Source organism: Gobio gobio (assembly GCF_949357685.1).
Source record: "Gobio gobio genome assembly, chromosome: 7".
NCBI classification, from domain to species: domain Eukaryota; kingdom Metazoa; phylum Chordata; class Actinopteri; order Cypriniformes; family Gobionidae; genus Gobio; species Gobio gobio.
In genome coordinates, this window is record NC_137103.1 from 17,713,494 (window position 1) to 17,734,130 (window position 20,637).

Consider the following 20,637-nt stretch of genomic DNA (forward strand, 5'->3'; position numbering starts at 1 on the left):
ATTTCAACTAAAATATCTTCATTTGTGTTCTGAAGATGAACGGAGGTCTGACGGGTGTCGAACGACATGAGGGTAAGTAATTAATGACAGAATTTTCATTTTTGGGTGAACTAACCCTTTAAACATCTTTATGTTCAGCAGAACATAGAAAGGTATACAGGTTTGAAACACGAGGGTGAGTAAATGACGACAATTTTCATTTTTGGGAGAACTATCCCTTAAACACATTAAAGTTTAAAAATTGTTTGTAATTTTTTGTTCCATCACCAACAGCTCTTCCTGGAGAGGGATTCAGGTGTTCTGCCATTGCTGCATCAATCTCAATCAGAGTCCACCTATTCACAGCATCTGAGGGAAGAGAATATATTTATTTTTAAAATAACAGGAAAAATTTGAGGTAAATGACATGCACTTATTTTCAAAATGTATTGAAAAAAATGATCTCACAGCTCAATAAAAAAAAAAAAACATGGAACAAGATGAATGAATAATGAGTTAAACATTAGAAAAATGTAATCAACATGCATTACATTTTATTTTACTCTATAAAAGATGTTCTGCTCTAAATGGGTGTTATTGGGGGATGGAAGCATTACTTTCTGAAAGAAACTCTCAAAAGGCTACATTAATAGGTTACAGTAATAACTTGTACTGTATAATTTAAGTTGAAAGTAACGTTTAGCCTACTAGCTAATTCTAGCCAAAACTCAAGTAATTCTCTGTTGACAACGTGGGCATCATTTCTTTCGGTTCCTTCATGTTAAACAAGTAAAACTCAAGTAAATTTATCAAATACTACAAAATGTACTTACCCAACAGTAGATTTTTAATAATATATCAAACTCTCTCCTCAAGTCCTCTTCTCCTCGTGGTTGTAGAAAGGAACGGGAGAACTACCGCATGGACGCTATCTCGCGAGATAATCTATAATATCGCGGGATTTTGAAATATCGCTAGATTTTGAAATATCGCTAGATTAATTAATATCTTTTGTTACTACATCTTGGCAGCACAGTTCAAGTCAGACTTAATGGTGATAGGATATATTACTGTTTTACATATGTATATGCATACATTCCATAAAAATAATAACAACAAATACATAAAACGGGTTGAAATAATGACTCAAATGCAGTGGGTTCACATTCACAATCACTTAACCACACAGAGCACTTTGTGATTTTAAATCTATTTTAGCCTATATTAAAAGTAAATTAAATATAGGCTAAATCTTGTATTTCATAAAGGTTTTTTTTATGGGTCTTGACTGGACGTGTACGGGACGTCAGTGGACGTCTATTCACACAACCTTGACTAGACGTGTAAAGGACGTCAGTGGACGTCTATTCACAACCTCTTAAAAACTACTTGGGGCACTTAAATTAATTATTGCAGTATTAACCATGCAAGGTGTAAGCAGCTTCTGCATATTTCACAATGATTTCATAGAGGGTCATGATGGACTATAAATGCACGTGTAAAAGACGTCACCATAGTGACGTCCTCTCACGACGGATTCACAACAGGTATATATTGAACTACACGTAGCTAAAAGTCAAAGTAACTATTATACATGCAACCGGAGAGAACTGTAGACATGTACAAATGTATCTGAGTGCATTTTTAAGAAATGTTCTGTGTTACATACTTTTACCGATTTATGCCGTCCTACCGCGACTATTTTTGGCCAGGGACACGACGTTGCCGTCGGACCAATGTTTGCTGGGTATGCAGATATTATATATAATAACGGACGGATAAATATAATGAGACCACTGATCATTTATATAGGCTAGATCAGTGAATGAGACAGAACGCTGAAATTTGCCGACATCGTAAGGTAGCCTAAATTATTATCACGCAATATTGACTAATGGATTGGCAGAGGATCGTCTTTCTGCGAGTCATTAAGAAATTATGGTTCTATTATATCTAAAGAAATATGAGGTAAACGTGTGAACAAATATTTCTCCAAATGTGGACTAAAAGTTTGTAGCCTTGTGTACTGAAGCACTGTGATCAAAAATAAATGTGAGCAAACGCGATTGAAAATGTACAGGTTTGTGTCTCGTTATAGGCCTATTCAAAATATTAATAACTACAGATTGATTTTACATTCCTATCAGAAATTAAGAATTATTAATGTCATTGTAAATAGTGGTCAAATATCGAAGCTAATCTATTTAATACTTCAAAGCTGAAAGTTTATTGTAACTTTATTCATTGTAATATTTATTTGTTTTATAGCTGCCAAAAAATATCCACTGTGATTTATTTTTAAAGGGAAAAAAAAACTTTTAAAAAGCATCCCCTTCTGTTTTTAATAATAATAATAATAAATCAATTTAATAATTAAAGGATTTAAGGGATTTAAGGGAATAAATAAATAAATATGAATGGTAAAGTTCAAGGTCTGATTGTAGTTTTTGAAGTAATCGATTTAAACTATTTGCAAATATTTTATTTTAAAACAGTTGACTCTTTCGTATTCGTATTTCTAGTAGGCCTGTAGAAAATGCAAAAGTTTTTTGCCTCGTCGTCACATTCATTTATGAATAGCCTACATGAATTATGATCGCATTTTTTTCAATTCAAAACGGCGAAATTTCACAAAAAGTTGAGTAGTTTGCATTATTGTCGGTAGCTGAAAATTTCTACCATAAAACAGTTTTCTGAGACTTGCATCTACTTAAAATTAATCAGCCAAAAAATTTAACTTTTAACATTTTTTGTCATCTTTAAAACAATCAGCTTTACTCATTCTGCACTAAAAGGATAAGACATAAACGAAATCATTGGCTCCGCCTATCAAGAACTAAAGAGAAATATCAATACTGACTGCAGTTTTCGCTGCATTTGAATATGGTACAGCGTATTTATTTTAAATAAGACACATTCCGAAATTCTATCTATTCCTGAACCTTTCGTTTTAATGGCCGATGGAGGAAAATTATGTGGGATGTCTCGTGCTTTTCCGAATTAGCCGTCAAAGCTTGCCCGTTTAGTTAATCAGCAATTGCTGTAATGAAATGGTGACTTGTTAGAGGATACAATCGAAGTATAAGAACGTTAAATTAAGGTGAGAAAAACAAACATGTTACATCGTGTCTTAACACGAAAACAACACGTTGGGAAGACGATCGGTTACCCGCACTCCCGACCGGTCGCCATAGGTACGCGTTAACAACACGTAAGCACATGTTGGAACGTGTTACATATGTTTTAATGAAACTGTTCACTAATTTAGTTTGGGCTCATTATTTTTATGTGGAAATCAACGAACCTTGATTAGTGTAGGGCAGGCTATGGCCAGTTTAACAGAATCAGCTGAATGCCTAAATGTAAAACTAGAACACTTAAAACAGGTGTTTTTAATAAACCTTCACTTTAGCATTTATGATGTTTATTTGTGAAAGATAAGCTATGATAATTTAGTAACTTTATTAAGATTCAGTCAGTATTGATATTTCTCTTTAGTTCTTGAAATAAAAGCTTAGATTTTTCAACTTTTTATTAGTTTGTTATTTAGCCTATTTTGTATGCATGTTTTTAATATATAGTATAGCCTATTAATGCAACTTACAATACTTTTTACAATGCAGATTGTTTCAAAGCAGCTTCACAGTGTTAAACAGGAAAATAATGCAGCAGAATTTGACTTGGCTGTACAGCTGCTCCTGAGAAAACGGTGATGTCATCAGCTCATTTCAATTATCATACAGTGACAATGTGGGCAGATCAGTTATTTAGTTGATGTATTTGATGTAGTTTAGTAATTATTAGATAGATATTACAATAGTATTCCACTAGTTGTCGACCAGTGACTGATAAAACATATTTGATGTAGCCTATCATTGTATCATTCATTCAAGAGATCTGTTCAAAAACTCAGGACTTACTAGTCTTCATTCATAAATTGAAATTAAATATTTTTATATATAATTAATTCATTTAAATTAATACATATTTTAATAGACTCATTAAGTAGAACCTCAAGTAAATTAGGCCTACATGTTATTTTGTTGTCTATCATGGGAGAACCGTGAAGAAAAAAAGAAAAAAACATGTATCTTAAAAGAATTTATAATATATCTGGCATCTAGCCTATAGCCTACTATTATTAGCACTGTTTCTAATATTAAAATAGGGCTGAATTCAGGGCGATTGAGACACTTTTTCCAAGTCATCTCAATGGCAAAAAAGTGTCCCAGTCTCCCTGAATTCACCCTATACAATCTTACAGACTAGGATTAAGTCTTTTTGTACAAATGTATCGACTGTTATTTACAGTACCAACTGTTTACATTTGTATTTTGCACCGTACTTCTAACTGTAATATGCAATCACTTTCCACTGCACTTTTATACTTTTTTTCGGATAGCTCTGTCCATAATTTATTGCACTACCTTAATCCACTGCCATATTCCTCATTTTAGCCTAACATATCATTGTATACCTCTATCTGTAAAATTCTGTTTATAGTAATAGCCACCTGTATATTATATTATATTCATAGTACATATCCACCAGTAAATTCTGTTTATAGTAATAACCATCTGTATATTATTCACTGTACATATTCACCTGTAAATTCTGTTTATAGTAATAACCATTTCTCTATTTATAGATATATTTATATATATTCAGTACATCTCCATTTCCTGCACTTATGCAAACGTTGTATATCCTGCACTTGCTGCTATTGCACTTCTGGTTAGACCTAAACTGCATTTCGTTGCCTTGTACTTGTACTTGTGTAATGACAATAAAGTTGAATCTAATCTAATCTAATCTAATTTGGGACGATTATAATGCATTCTAACCATATTGCTGCAAAACACTTTATGCCCCTAGCACGTATTCAATGATTATGATTACAAGATGAGAACATGAGAGACAGTGAAAATGCATGGTAGATCCAATGTTGAGTTGACATAACCTCTCTCTCTGCAGAAGATATTCATATATCAGAGTTAATTTTAATATCCAAAAACATCAACAGCTTATGTTAATATGTTTTACCAGCCCACGAGTCAGCAGAGGGAATATCAGAAGGAAGGAGACGAAATCATGATAAAAATAACAAAATATAACAAAATAAATAACAAATTAAAGCTGCGAGCAGCGATGACGGGCCCAAGCCGGTGGCACCGCCACCCCGGTGGCATCAGTTTAACTGTGCACGGCAGGCAATAGGCATTTAAAATGGGAAAACATAAAAGGACTATGTCAAAGTCATCGGAATTCACCACATTAAATGCAGCAGTTGGTGCTGCTATGACCACAAACCACAACAGCCACATCTATGAGATCAATTAAATTTATATGAATTTCATGTCAGATTATGTCAAAGGTCAAATTGGAATGAGTTCAGAATTCCATTCGAATGCTGATGTTGTTTTATTCTAACACTTCTCTTCATGTGTTTTTGAGCTACCTTAGCTACCGTTTGTGCACCAATCTTATGCACCATAAAACATGCTTTAATTTCAATATGGGTGGTCCAATAAAATTTTTTTTAATAAAAAATGTATAAATGGAGCCAAATCACAGAAACTGCAAAGATGATTTTAATATCAGTGTCAGGTAAGAGTAAGATGCGTGTCTACATTTTATGGAAGTTTATTATAAATAGCCACTTTTATAAAATCATGTGAAATTTATGTTTGAATACATTTATATTATATCAGTAAATAATTAATTTAAAGACATGTGCATCATACGTGATCTTGGCAAACACATCACATGACGTTTTTTTTCAAGTGATAGTTATTTGTGATAGCCTATATGAAAGGGTTAAATTATGATCAAGAGAGAAAGTCACACACACACACACACACACACACACACACACACACACACACACACACACACACACACACACACACACACACACACACACACACACACACACACAGACACACACAATGATAGAGTGAGAGTGAGGGGGAGGGGAAGGACTGAGAGAAAGGCACACACACAAACTCACAGGGTGAGAGAGAGACCCCCCCCCCCCCCACACACACACACACAGATAGACAGGGGGAAGGGGAAAGACAGGCAGATGGCATTCCATAGACTTAATGGTTTGTATACTGTACAAACTGTACATTCTATCCCCCTACACTACCCCTAAGCCTACATATCGCACACACACACACACACACACACCATAGCTGTCAACCCTCCCGTTTTTTCCGGGTTTCTCACGTATTTTAGCTCTTTTCCCGCTGTCTTCCCGTTTTAGTATTTTCCCGTAAAATATCCCGTATTTTTAAGTTCTGATTGTGTTAACTCAGAACACGCAACTATCTGGTTTAGTGCCAGAAGACGCGAATGAGAAGTCGCGCGCACTGTGAGAAAATTTTCCGTGCACTCATCCAAGAGCGCGCACACGTCTCTCAGCGCGCAAATATTGAGTTCTCTTTCAAGTCTTGCTCTTGAACGGACAAACTCACGCAAAAAGTATGTCAACATATTGATGAGTATTCTAGCAGACATAGTCTGTATATGGCTTAAGTAAGCTTTATACAGTCCAGAAAAGACGACGCATATCCGAGGTCTTAAAGGGGCAGTAGCCTTTACTGCTGTCTGTTTAATGTCAAACAAAAGACAAGGGCATCACTCACTGCTCTTGATTGAATAACTTTTGTAAGTTTAATAGGATTAATCTTTAATTTATACAGTCATATATGCAATGTTATTTTACATTTGATCAATTTCTGTACCTGAAAACTAATGTTAGACGTACCTGAAAAACCTGAAAAGCATAGTTTATTTTATTATTATCTTTGCTCAATAGTATTTATTTGTGCTGCTGCTTGTATTTAAATGATTTGTTCTTATTATTTTCTTTTTTTTTATTTGACAGTAGTCCTTTTTTCCCTGAACATAACAAATACTGAACCGTACCGAAACGGTGAACCTTAAACCGTGATACAAACCGAACCGTGAGCAATCTGTACCGTTACACCCCTAGCGTAACGTATGATAAAATGACTGAAAAAAGGTTGGGTGTTGGGTGTTGGGTGTCCATTTGTGTCCTGATATTTCACAAAAACATGCCCACACACACACACACACACACACACACACACACACACACACACACACACACACACACACACACAGAGAGAGAGAGAGAGAGAGAGAGAGAGAGAGAGAGAGAGAGAAACAAGTTTTTTTTTTATCCTGCTTCAAAACTAACACAATGCTGCCATCTTGTGTTCATTGAGGGAAGGGCAGCACACACGGGCACAATACATTATACAAAGAAATATTTATAAAATATATATATATTCATCTGAAAAATAGTACAGTCATTTTAAATTAATCTAAGTTCAATTACCAAACATACAATCTTAATTTAATTTAAATCAAAATATTATTTTACAAGATATGAGACAATTACTGTTCCCCTTTTTTTGTCCTTATTTAATCCCTCGCCATGGCAACACCGTTTGAGATATCCAATATTCGTTCGCATTTAAGCATCTTCCGTATCTTTGTTTCATGTTGACCGAGTTTGGTGGAGATTGAATAAATCGCCTACGAGGAGAACGTAAAAACTCAGACCCTGAATTACATAAATATTCACCTTCAAACCAAAATATCTGACTTCCTGTTGGTCGGAGCTAATGACTGTAAATTAGAAAGTTGTCCGGCTCGAAGAGAACAATATATGTACCGAGTTTGGTGACTGAAGATAAAACTAACCCCCCCACTTTTGTCAAAAGGTGGCGCTAGAGAGCCCCTCATCCCCGCCCATTTCTGAGGCTTTGTCCATGTGTACTGACTGACATCTCTGATGTGTGTGTTGAGTTTCAAGCAGTTTCAAGCAATTCCAAGCATGCTAAGAGCCTCAGAACAACACTGCTACCTTTTAGTGAGGGGAGGGCAGACAGAGAATAAATATTCAGAAGAAATATATTAAATAAAATAAATATATTGATCTGAAAAATAGTATGATTATTTTAAAGCTATTTGGTTACATTTTAATAAAACATTGTTTTAGTATGTTTTTAAACACACACACATACACGTTGTAATACCAGTGTAATACCCATGTCATTATACAAATTTGTGTCCTCATAAATCACAAACAAGAGAGAGAGAGAGAGAGAGAGAGAGAGAAACAAGTTTTTTTTTTATCCTGCTTCAAAACTAATACAATGCTGCCATCTTGTGTTCATTGAGGGGAGAGCAGCAGACACAGAGAATTTCTGTTCCCCTTTTTTGTCCTTATTTAATCCCTTGCCATGGAAACACCGTTTGAGATATCCAATATCCGTTCACATTTTAGCATCTTCAGTATCTTTGTTTCATGTTGACCGAGTTTGGTGGAGATTGAATAAAACGCCTACGAGGAGAACATAAAAACTCAGACCCCGATTTAACCAAAAATTTACCTTCAAACCAAAATATCTGACTTCCTGTTGGTCGGAGCTAATGACTGTAAATTAGAAAGTTGTCCGGCTCGATGAGGTCAATATATATACTGAGTTTGGTGATTGTAGATGAAACGAAGCCCTTCACTTTTGTCAAAAGGTGGCGCTAGAGAGCCCCTCATCCCCGCCCGTTTCTGAGGCTTTGCCCATGTGTACTGACTGACATCTCTGATGTGTGTGTTGAGTTTCAAACAGTTTCAAGCAATTTCAAGCATGCTAAGAGCCTCAGAACAGCCAAAAGATTATTAATCTTTGACACGTTGCCATGGCAACAGTATTTGAAATTTCAGGAATCCATTTCATACGTCTCTATCTGTCATGTTTTCACATTATACTGATGAAGTTTGAAATAAATCTGGTGAAAATAAGATGGTGATTCAAAGCATTTTTGAAAGTGACACACTTCCTGCTGCCAGTTGGTGGCGCTATAACTTTGACTCACAAAAGTCATATCCATGTGATCGGCTTCTTATAACAAACACACAGCTGAAGTTTCATCCAAACCAGTCAATGTTTGCACAAGTTATAACACACTTCCTGTTTCCCTTTTCTCGCCATAAATTCGTTGCATCGCCACGGCCAGACTTTTCGAGATATCAAAAATCCGCTCGCAATTTAGCATCCTGAATATGTTCACGTAATGCTGACCGAGTTTGGCAATGATCGAAACAATGGCCTCGGAGGAGTATATTAAATTCCAGAGCATGCGTTTTCCGAACAACCCATAATAGCTCACTTCCTGTTGGGCTGACACATAACTATGAGCACGAAAGTTGTTCGGCCCGATGAGTTCTAAATGTGTACCAAGTTTCGTACATGTACGTGCAAGTGTGTTTGATATATGGACCAAGTTTTCAGACCCCACTTTAGGGGGCGCTGTCGAGCCCCCCTGCCACGCCCGGGTACCAGCTTCAGCCCGGCTCTGATGGCCGCGCATTCCGACGCCTGTGCCAGGTTTCAAGAGTTTTCGAGCATGTTAAGTGCCCCAAAAGTACCCGAGAAGTCGAAAAAAAAACAAAAAAAACAAAAAAAATTAAAGCTGCGAGCAGCGATGACGGGCCCAAGCCGGTGGCACCGCCACCCCGGTGGCATCAGTTTAACTGTGCACGGCAGGCAATAGGCATTTAAAATGGGAAAACATAAAAGGACTATGTCAAAGTCATCTGAATTCACCACATTAACTGCAGCAGTTGGTGCTGCTATGACCACAAACCACAACAGCCACATCTATGAGATCAATTAAATTTATATGAATTTCATGTCAGATTATGTCAAAGGTCAAATTGGAATGAGTTCAGAATACCATTCGAATGCTGATGTTGTTTTATTCTAACACTTCTCTTCATGTGTTTTTGAGCTACCTTAGCTACCATTTGTGCACCAATCTTATGCACCATAAAACATGCTTTCATTTCAATATGGGTGGTCCAATAAATTTCTTTTAATAAAAAATGTATAAATGGAGCCAAATCACAGAAACTGCAAAGATGATTTTAATATCAGTGTCAGGTAAGAGTAAGATGCGTGTCTACATTTTATGGAAGTTTATTATAAATAGCCACTTTTATAAAATCATGTGAAATTTATGTTTTAATACATTTATATTATATCAGTAAATAATTAATTTAAAGACATGTGCATCATACGTGATCTTGGCAAACACATCACATGACGTTTTTATTTCAAGTGATAGTTATTTGTGATAGCCTATATGAAAGGGTTAAATTATGATCAAGAGAGAAAGTCACACACACACACACACACACACACACACACACACACAAACACAATGATAGAGTGAGAGTGAGGGGGAGGGTAAGGACTGAGAGAAAGGCACACACACAAACTCACAGGGTGAGAGAGAGACCCCCCCCACACACACACACACACACACACAGATAGAGAGGGGGAAGGGGAAAGACAGGCAGATGGCATTCCATAGACTTAATGGTTTGTATACTGTACAAACTGTACATTCTATCCCCCTACACTACCCCTAAGCCTACATATCGCACACACACACACACATACACACACACACACACACACACACACACACACACACACACACACACACACACACACTACCCCTAAACCTACCATCACAGAAAACATTCTGCATTTTTACATTTTTATTAAAAAATTGTTTAATATGCTGTTAAAGCTATTTTGATTTACGGGGACACATGAAATGTCTTCATAAACCATGATTATGTTGTAATAAACACCCCTCCACCTATATATGTTATATATATATTATGTTATATATACCATGATTATATCCCAAAATAATAAATGTTATATTTACCCATGGCCTTCCCTGTTATACAGAAATGTAATAGTTATCAAACCTTCCTTAACTGCATAAATAATAAATGAAATATAGATGAATCATCATTAAAGCTACAATTTTCTCTGTTCCCGTTGTTCTTTGATGAACATTAATGACAGGCATCATCAGTGCTCCTGTCACTTTAAGAACAACCGCGGATCTCACGCGCGGTCCCGCGCATCTCATTTCCTCACAACTCTTTAAAGTTCATTTAAGACGTTATTTAACTAATTTAAGACTCTAATATGAGAATACTCAAAATCTTCTGTGTTATTGTTTGTTCAAGAGCAAAAGAGAACTCGATGTGAGCAGGAAACTGACGCGAGTCTATCTATGCGTCGAGTGTGTGTGTGTGTGTGTGTGTGTGTGTCAGTGTCCCTTGATTAGCTGACATGAGACGCATCCACACAGATAGGACACTGACAGACACACACACACACACACACACACACACACACACACACCGCAGCATAGCCATACAGTTTAAGTTCACCCACACTATATATTAATAAAAAGGTTTACAGTGCAAATACTGTTGTTGCAAATACTGTGCATAAAATTTGAAAACATTTGCAAAAAACACCACTGTATCATTACATTTTTTTTTTTAAACCTTTAAGTAACCATTTTTTAAACATCTATAAACATTACATTTACATAGATAGACGGACCAGATATTCCTAACACTTTGGGAATACTTTAGGGTTACTAGTTGTTTTGTAAACTGTCTATAAACATTATCTGGATGGTTATTGTAAAGTTGCAACCGATGACTATAATACCTTGTTAAATAGTTTAATAAACAGTACCAGTAAAACGTGGGCAGTACCAGTAAAACATGTAAACAGTACCAGTCAAACATGTGGGTTGTCCTGATACTGTACTTCAAAATGTAATAGTGTAAAAATTGCCACAGAATAAAGTAATTGTTCAAGATCTATTGGTAACTCATAAAAATAATGTCATATTTGCATAAACTGTCACTACCGTATATCCCGACACTAGCACATTAAGATAAGCTATGAAAAAAATCATGTTCCTCTGCCTCTTTCTGGTTAAATAATGTTTATAATAATTGTTAATATAGCATGCTATATTAACTATTCCAGGTTATTTATGCATAGCATAAATAATAGTTAGTATAGCATGCTATGCCACTTTCATCAAAACATATTACAAAGCTATAGCAATCTCATGTCATTCCGTCTGTTCGAAAAAAAAGTTGCACTAACTGTTCGTTACAAGCAGCATTTGCCGTCAGGCAGGTAACGATAGCTAACATAAACATATTTTTGCTAGCCTACCTGCTGCAAACTTACACTTTTTTTGTACAAGACAAGTAGAGCTATTTTATCCAGTGTAATTTATCACATACCACTATCTTGTTTTTTCTTATCCTCCTCTTCCTTTCTCTTTTTTCTTTTCTGGCTTCCTGAAGCATAAAATTCCGCTTCAAATCCGAAGATTTTGTATTTTGCCGCAGCAGAGATCGCGTTGTTGGCTGGCTGCTGTCAGCGACTTCTGAGAGGGGGCCTTTTAAGGGGGATCCCGATAACAGTGTCATTGCACTTTACTGCATTGACTATCAATGGGGCGCTCACACAGTTTGTCGTTTCATTTTATTCTTAACCTGTCGCTGTCTTGGTGCCCCAGGCCAGCTCGAGGCCCCAAGCAATTGCTTGGTTTGCCTGCCTTGTCGCGACGGGCCTCCACACACACACACACACACACACACACACACACACACACACACACACACACACACACACACACACACACACACACACACAGACAGGACACACACACACACACACACACACACACACACACACACACAGGACATTGGCATACAGCGTGTTCTCTTGTGTCTTGTCGCGCTTGGAAGCATTTACATGAATAGGAGCGTGATCATGTAACGCTAAGCAAAAATGGATATAAAAACGGACGCTGCGTTATTTGCGTTAAATATTTTTAATGCGTTAAGCTTCCGTTTCACGTTGACCGAGTTTGGTGGAGATTGAATAAATCGCCTACGAGGAGAACGTAAAAACTCAGACCCTGAATTATACAAATATTCACGTTCAAACAAACTTTCTGTGAAAAAAGACACTTATAAACAGACACTTGTAGAAAATAATGTGAATTTTTTTTTTTATATAAATTTGAACTATGTCAGTAAATAATGAATTTAAAGACAAATGTGTCAAAAGTGATCTTTGCAAACACAGCACATGACCTTCTGTAAAGCACATGTATAGAAAACACACTCTCTCTCCTCTGTTTTAAAAAAAGAGTTCTGTCTGAATGTGTATATGAAATCACGGCTGTCAGGTGAAAAGAATTGTAACTCAAATGTCATTTAGAAAATTAGTCCTGTATGAGTAGTGATATAGTGTCATAGTTCATGTCCACATTAACCACTACGTTGTAATACCAGTGTAATACCCATGTCATCATACACATTTGTGTCCTCATGAATCACATTAACAAGCACACATACAGAGAAAGGGAGTTTCAAAAATAATACAACACTGCCACCTTGTGGTGATAGAGGGGAGGGCACACAAACAGCCAAAAACATTATTAAACTTTGACATGTGGCCATGGCAACATTATTTGAAATATCAGGAATTCATTCATATGTCTCTATCTGTCATGTTTTCACATTATACTGATGAAGTTTGAAGTCAATCGTGTGACAATAAGATGGTGATTCAAAGCATTTTTGAAAGTGACACACTTCCTGCTGCCAGTTGGTGGCGCTATAACTTTGACTCACAAAAGTCATATCCATGCGATCGGCTTCTTACAACGAACACACAGCTGAAGTTTCATCCAAATCAGTCAATGTTTGCACAAGTTATTACACACTTCCTGTTTCCCTTTTCTCGCCATAAATTCGTTGCTTCGCCACGGCCAAACCATTTGAGATATCAAAAATCCGTTCGCAATTTAGCATCCTGGATATGTTCTCTTCATGCTGACCGAGTTTGGCAATGATTGAAACAATGGCCTCGGAGGAGTATATTAAATTCCAGAGCATGCGTTTTCCGAACAACCCATAATAGCTCACTTCCTGTTGGGCTGACGCATAACTATGAGCACGAAAGTTGTTCGGCCCGATGACGTCTATATGTGTACCGAGTTTCATACATGTACGTGCAAGTGTGTTTGATATATAGACCAAGTTTTCAGACCCCACTTTAGGTGGCGCTGTCGAGCCCCCCTGCCACGCCCGGGTACCAGCTTCAGCCCGGCTCTGATGGCCGCGGATTCCGACGTGTGTGCAAAGTTTCAAGAGTTTTCGAGCATGTTAAGTGCCCCAAAAGTACCCGAGAAGTCGAAAAAAAAAATAAAAAAAAAAACAAAGAATAATCCTTAGGGGAACAATAGGGCTCTGCGCCCTTTGGGCTTGGGCCCTAAAAAACAAAGAATAATCTGAGGAAGAACAATAGGGCTCTGCGCCCTTTCAGGGCTTGGGCCCTAATAATAATAAGAAACAGAGGAAGAACAATAGGGCTCTGCGCCCTTTGGGCTTGGGCCCTAATTAAAGCTGCGAGCAGCGATGACGGGCCCAAGCCGGTGGCACCGCCACCCCGGTGGCATCAGTTTAACTGTGCACGGCAGGCAATATGCATTTAAAATGGGAAAACATAAAAGGACTATGTCAAAGTCATCTGAATTCACCACATTAACTGCAGCAGTTGGTGCTGCTATGACCACAAACCACAACAGCCACATCTATGAGATCAATTAAATTTATATGAATTTCATGTCAGATTATGTCAAAGGTCAAATTGGAATGAGTTCAGAATACCATTCGAATGCTGATGTTGTTTTATTCTAACACTTCTCTTCATGTGTTTTTGAGCTACCTTAGCTACCGTTTGTGCACCAATCTTATGCACCATAAAACATGCTTTCATTTCAATATGGGTGGTCCAATAAATTTCTTTTAATAAAAAATGTATAAATGGAGCCAAATCACAGAAACTGCAAAGATGATTTTAATATCAGTGTCAGGTAAGAGTAAGATGCGTGTCTACATTTTATGGAAGTTTATTATAAATAGCCACTTTTATAAAATCATGTGAAATTTATGTTTTAATACATTTATATTATATCAGTAAATAATTAATTTAAAGACATGTGCATCATACGTGATCTTGGCAAACACATCACATGACGTTTTTATTTCAAGTGATAGTTATTTGTGATAGCCTATATGAAAGGGTTAAATTATGATCAAGAGAGAAAGTCACACACACACACACACACACACACACACACACACACACACACACACACACACACACACACACACAAACACAATGATAGAGTGAGAGTGAGGGGGAGGGTAAGGACTGAGAGAAAGGCACACACACAAACTCACAGGGTGAGAGAGAGACCCCCCCCCCACACACACACACACACACACAGATAGAGAGGGGGAAGGGGAAAGACAGGCAGATGGCATTCCATAGACTTAATGGTTTGTATACTGTACAAACTGTACATTCTATCCCCCTACACTACCCCTAAGCCTACATATCGCACACACACACACACACATACACACACACACACACACACACACACACACACACACACACACACACACACACACACACACACACACACACACACACACACACACACACACACACACACACACACACACACACACACACTACCCCTAAACCTACCATCACAGAAAACATTCTGCATTTTTACATTTTTATTAAAAAATTGTTTAATATGCTGTTAAAGCTATTTTGATTTACGGGGACACATGAAATGTCTTCATAAACCATGATTATGTTGTAATAAACACCCCTCCACCTATATATGTTATATATATATTATGTTATATATACCATGATTATATCCCAAAATAATAAATGTTATATTTACCCATGGCCTTCCCTGTTATACAGAAATGTAATAGTTATCAAACCTTCCTTAACTGCATAAATAATAAATGAAATATAGATGAATCATCATTAAAGCTACAATTTTCTCTATTCCCGTTGTTCTTTGATGAACATTAATGACAGGCATCATCAGTGCTCCTGTCACTTTAAGAACAACCGCGGATCTCACGCGCGGTCCCGCGCATCTCATTTCCTCACAACTCTTTAAAGTTCATTTAAGACGTTATTTAACTAATTTAAGACTCTAATATGAGAATACTCAAAATCCTCTGTGTTATTGTTTGTTCAAGAGCAAAAGAGAACTCGATGTGAGCAGGAAACTGACGCGAGTCTATCTATGCGTCGAGTGTGTGTGTGTGTGTGTGTGTGTGTGTGTGTGTGTGTGTGTGTGTCAGTGTCCCTTGATTAGCTGACATGAGACGCATCCACACAGATAGGACACTGACAGACACACACACACACACACACACACACACACACACACACACACACACACACACACACACACACACACACACACACACACACCGCAGCATAGCCATACAGTTTAAGTTCACCCACACTATATATTAATAAAAAGGTTTACAGTGCAAATACTGTTGTTGCAAATACTGTGCATAAAATTTGAAAACATTTGCAAAAAACACCACTGTATCATTACATTTTTTTTTTAAACCTTTAAGTAACCATTTTTTAAACATCTATAAACATTACATTTACATAGATAGACGGACCAGATATTCCTAACACTTTGGGAATACTTTAGGGTTACTAGTTGTTTTGTAAACTGTCTATAAACATTATCTGGATGGTTATTGTAAAGTTGCAACCGATGACTATAATACCTTGTTAAATAGTTTAATAAACAGTACCAGTAAAACGTGGGCAGTACCAGTAAAACATGTAAACAGTACCAGTCAAACATGTGGGTTGTCCTGATACTGTACTTCAAAATGTAATAGTGTAAAAATTGCCACAGAATAAAGTAATTGTTCAAGATCTATTGGTAACTCATAAAAAAAATGTCATATTTGCATAAACTGTCACTACCGTATATCCCGACACTAGCACATTAAGATAAGCTATGAAAAAAATCATGTTCCTCTGCCTCTTTCTGGTTAAATAATGTTTATAATAATTGTTAATATAGCATGCTATATTAACTATTCCAGGTTATTTATGCATAGCATAAATACCCAGATAGCAATGAGTCGGCGGACCACCGGCGGTGATCCGGCGGCTGTAGAAGCGTCAGAATTGCGTAATCGCAAACACGTTTGACGGCGCACCGCCGGCGGCAGCCGCTTTTTAAAAGCGGCAGCCGGCTTCCTACCGCCTTCGTACCGCCGCCGGCCCGCAGGCAAACCGCCGTTCCGCCGCCTTTATACCAGAAGGCGGCCCGGCGGAGGCAAACGCTTTTTTCGAACGATCTGCCTCCGCTTATTGTGTAATAAATAATATATATATTTATTTATTATTCATATATTTGTAACATGCAGTTTATGATGGATAATAATTGAACAAACCAGATAAATTCCCATTTGGCATTTTTATTCCACATTTCAAAGTACATTAACTGTCAATGATACAAGATAATATAAATTAAATATAACAGACAATAAATAAGCTTAAATAGGCCTATAAATAACAAAAAACATTTTTACTAAAGAACCTGCATGTTTCCAATTAAATTTTGGTTTAAAAAAAAAAAAAAAAAACAGCCTTACAAGCAAATTATAACAATATTTGTTAATAACAAATAGGTCAGCTCTGGGATGAAAAGAATTACCATTAAATATTATATCAAATAATGAGGATATTTGGTACCAAAGAATGTGCAGGATACCAAATAAATCGAGGTATAACATCACATTTAACAAGCCATTTCTAACAATAGCATAAATGGTAATAATTTAGAGTAAAGCTCTGGAGAAGAATAGAACAGTAGTAGAACAGAACATTATAACAAGCCTGACTATGGGTTCTCCGGTTTTCCCCGACCTCCAGAATGAGGCAGCGCAAATTGGCTTATCTTCAGTGATTTCTTGTGCGCCTATATAAAGGACAAACAACCTCGCCATCCCATATCTATCCAAGGAGCTGCCTTCAAGGCAGGGTCACAGGGAATAAAAAAAAAGTAATTTCCACAGTGAACAGTGTGGATTGGGTGAGTGTAGCCTGAAACTTCTGGCTTCTTTAGGGGTCTTGATGTTACTGACTGCAGGATAAAGAAAGGGTTCCAGGTGTCAGTAGTCAGCCTAGGTGTAAGAGGTCGGCTGTGGGTCCCTCTCAGCTGTGCGGCGTCTTTTTCCACCTTCACGATCAGATGCTCCTTTCAGGTAACGCATAGCGCTAACCTGGACCGCCTCATCAGTGGCATCCTGGGTTGCCGGGTTCTTCCGGATGGCTCCTGTAGAAAATACAGATCTGTCATTCCATGTGAATGTCATAAGGCCACACACATCTACTTAAATATATAACAAATTTATATATTTATATATATTACTTTGAACAATGGTCTTCAGGAACATGTCTCTAAAACATGCTTTATCCCCTACACCCGTCCAGGTTGTATTAATGGAAAGGTGATTAGAGAAGATACTCTAAAGCATTCGCCACACGGTTGTCTTTAGGTCCCTCCCACATTTGATTGCCAAAAACCGAAGCTGAAAATACAAAAAAGTGTTACAAATTACATATCTCTGAAGCTTCTCATACATAAATATAAAAATGTGACAGGCTGTGATTCAGACTGTAGAATATGCAGTGTACAATCTTAAATTTTACTTTTTAGATTACCCTACAGCATTATAAACAAAATCAGCACACTTACTGGAGCTCTTTATCCTGCCTCAAACTGTTGTCAAGCAACGCCAAATGGGTTGTCTAGGGGGAGTAACAGACCCCCTGGCAGGGATAACTCTCCAAAAGACACATTGGCACTGAAATGTTGCAGCATAGTGTCCATTTTGTTGTCCATGCTACGCACAACATCGCCAAACTCTCCAAGACGTCGCAGCATTAGGGTCTGATCTGCACCTACAGGGGTTCACAGAATAAAAGAATAAAGCAGTCAGTCCTGGTCCCTCAACTACTAAACTATGACATTTACAACTAGGTCTACTACATGTACAGGTGGCCCCAGTGGGAATTAAACCAACAACCACAGGTGTTGTTTGCAAGTTGTACCTGATTGCCCAGTACGAGCAAACGTCGTCAACATTGTCCCAACTTGCTTCACCTGCTCATGAAGTGAGCCGCTGTCATCCGAAGCTACAAAATGAAAGGCATTTGGTAATTTTGGACCTACATCACAGTCAAAAAAGTAAAATTTAAGAAAGAGTGCATGTTCTCACCTGCTCGTGCATTGCTTTCCCTCAGGGCTTGGTTCTCATTCTGGAAATCTACATAAAAAATATTTTATTTTAATTATATTTATATATATATATATAAATAAAACAACAATTACAGGCACAATTTTCCATACTGTTAAAGTTTCCAACATCTGCAATTTCCTGTTTGTCCATCTCAACTCCTTTCAATATTCTTCTCCTTATAGCCCAGTAACTAGACATTGTGACTAACAATTTATTTACCTTGAAAGCCGAAACGATTGTCCAATAGTAGGTCTCTTGGATGAAGATAACCGATTGTGCTCTGGTCAAGGTATCTGCAAGAAAATGTGAACAAAACCGCATTGTTAACGTTAAATACAGAATATACAGTAGCTATGCTGTGGGGGGAAAAACTGGTCAGCCAAATGTGGAACAGTAAAATGTATTCATTCAGTGTAGTGATTCAAGTAAACTGCATTGTCCTCAAACATAATAAGTACAGCAGTTCAGAGAAATAACTCATAAATGACCTTAAATGCTAGAAGAACAGTAGCAACACAGCACATGTTAGCTAACACTTGCTAAAACTGACCTAGCAGCATGCTTGTTCGGACTAACAAAATAATTTAAATAACCTATATACATCATTCTGTTTTGTTAGAAAACACCAAAAGTTAAACTTAAGTCTTTCTAGATGTAAAGCTTTGGCTAACTTACCTACAGTAGCTAGATACATTTTAACATGTAGAACATGCTTGAACTCAGTGTGTAAAAAAGGCGAAACAGCACGTGTTAGCTAACACTGTGCATTGTGCACTATATCAGCGTGCGTGTCTGAACAAACTAATTAAAACAACCTACCGGTATATACATCAAAAATGAACATAATATTGTGTGACACAAAAAGGAAACATGTACTTACTTAAACGCTCGTAGTCGAGGATATTTTCTGATCTCCTCTCTTCAAATACTAAAACCATGTGATGAGCGGCCGCTGTTGGTAAATCTGTATGTTTTACCGGTTTGTCTTCCGCCTTTTTTAGGTATACTGCCCCTCTCGGCCGGTGGAGGTACTTCTCTGTTTTTTTTGTTTGTTTTTTTTTATTTAAATTAGTACATGTATAGACAAGTACAATACAAAAAGTACAATGAGAGAAAAATAAAAATAATAAAGCATTGTGGTACAGTTCCGAATATGTAGAACAAAGAATAACAACAAATGTAACACTGTATATAAAATAAATAATAAAAATAAGAATTCTGAGATAGAAAATACTTTATAATATTAAGGCAGTCACATGAAATTGAAAAGCTTTCAGGTTTCTGTTTTTGTAAGCTTTTTGTTTTGCGACCTCATGTTTGAGAGGGTTTCAAATATTGTAAAAATCAGCTTTATAAGAGGTAATATTAGAGGGCTTCTTTTGAGTTATTCTTGTCTTATGAATGTAGAATTTTTCCTAAATAATTAATAATATATTTTTGTTTTTCAGAAAAATATGGGTTTTGAAAACAAAGTAAAATGTCATGAAGTTAGTTCTAATTTTTTGTCATGTCTATTTTAAAGTCAGTCCAAAAAGAAATAGAAAAAA

At 36.9% G+C, this 20,637-nt stretch overlaps 1 long non-coding RNA gene across 2 annotated transcripts; it reads right to left on the minus strand.

Moving 5' to 3' along the window:
- Window positions 1–17,991: 17,991 nt before the first annotated feature.
- LOC307129837 lies at window positions 17,992–20,067 on the minus strand. 2 transcript variants are annotated; one of them, XR_013816942.1, is made up of 7 exons: window positions 19,971–20,067; window positions 19,310–19,383; window positions 19,070–19,117; window positions 18,903–18,986; window positions 18,547–18,752; window positions 18,220–18,379; window positions 17,992–18,123 (listed from the first exon to the last, which is right to left on the minus strand). It is a non-coding gene; the product is annotated as an uncharacterized lncRNA (long non-coding RNA). The 2 variants fall into 2 exon arrangements; XR_013816943.1 differs by lacking the exon at window positions 19,971–20,067 and having other exon boundaries at window positions 19,310–19,790.
- Window positions 20,068–20,637: the final 570 nt, after the last annotated feature.